Raw genomic sequence first — 1,273 nt, forward strand, 5'->3', positions numbered from 1 at the left:
GTCAGATCCTCTTGGAGTTAGGAAAAATAGACCTATTTTCTTCTTTTCATGGCTCTGGTTGTAAAATAAGCTGTGATTATACCAGAATATTTTATTTCAGTATTTATGCTGAAAAAACATCGATCTACACAAAAGTAAAGTGAACAGGGGATCCCTGGGTAGCTCAGCGGTTTAGCACCTGCCTTCAGCCTAGGCGTGATCCTAGAGTCCCAGGATCAAGTCCCACATTGGGCTCCCTGCATGGAATCTACTTCTCTCTCTCTGCCTGTGTCTCTGCCTCTCTCTCTCTCTCTCTCTCTCTCTCTCTGTGTCTCTCATGAATAAATATATAAAATCTTTTAAAAAAAGTAAAGTAAACAATAAAATGAACTTTCATGTGCCCATCATCCAGATTCAGCAGATCATGAAGTTGTCACATTTGTAGAAATGCTTTTAAAAGCCAGTGCAAAAAAAAAAAACAAAAATAAAAATAAATAAATAAATAAATAAATAAATAAAAGCCAGTGCAAGAGAATAGTGATGGATTGATGGCAGGCCTTTCTCTGTTGGCCCCTCATACTATATCAATGCCAGAGGAGCGTGCAGCCCTGAACCACTGCCCAGCCTCCTCACTGGTGGGCTGTGAGCACTGAAGGCGGCTATACAGGGGTAAAAAAAAAAATTTTTTTAATTAAAAAATAGTAAGCCAATACCTACATTTAGCTGTATATTTAGCAGTGCAAACTGGTCCTTTGAGCAGCTACCTCTAAGGTCCAAGGACACTAGAGCTCTGTGTAATGCCAGAGCTATTTTCTTCCTAGCACACACCTCAGGGTGGATATTTCTACTTCAGATTTAAGCTTTTCTTTATTTTTATGCTTCATTGGTTCTGTGGTTTGTTGTGTTTCTTTTTTTTTTTTTTAAAGACTTATTTATTTTATTTAAGACGGAGAGAGATGGTGGGAGGTGGGGGGATGGGGTTGGAGCAGAAGGAGAGAGAGTCCTAAGCAGGCTCTGGTGGGTGCAGAGCCATAGCTAGAGGCAAGGTTTGATCTCCTGACCTCAGATCAGGACCTGAACCCAAATCAAGATTTGGAGGTTTATCCAGCTGCACCACCCCACCCCCGTTTGTGGGACTTTAAAAATTGTTACATAAATCGTACACACACATTCTATTTCATCAAACAGTACATGGGAGTTGTTACTATTTTTTTTTCTTTTTTGAAAGATCTGTCTCTTCTTAACTCTGAGGTGACCACTGTTCATGTGAACTAGTTGATTTGAATCATTCACA

At 39.7% G+C, this 1,273-nt stretch overlaps 1 non-coding gene across 1 annotated transcript; it reads left to right on the top strand.

The window, feature by feature from the left end:
* The first annotated feature begins 511 nt into the window (after window positions 1–511).
* On the top strand, window positions 512–648 carry LOC144315023 (small nucleolar RNA SNORA42/SNORA80 family). The gene has a single exon (XR_013380840.1). It is a non-coding gene; the product is annotated as a small nucleolar RNA SNORA42/SNORA80 family (small nucleolar RNA).
* The last annotated feature ends 625 nt before the right edge of the window (window positions 649–1,273 follow it).

This window comes from Canis aureus, chromosome 5 (assembly GCF_053574225.1).
Source record: "Canis aureus isolate CA01 chromosome 5, VMU_Caureus_v.1.0, whole genome shotgun sequence".
Classification (NCBI taxonomy): Eukaryota; Metazoa; Chordata; class Mammalia; order Carnivora; family Canidae; genus Canis; species Canis aureus.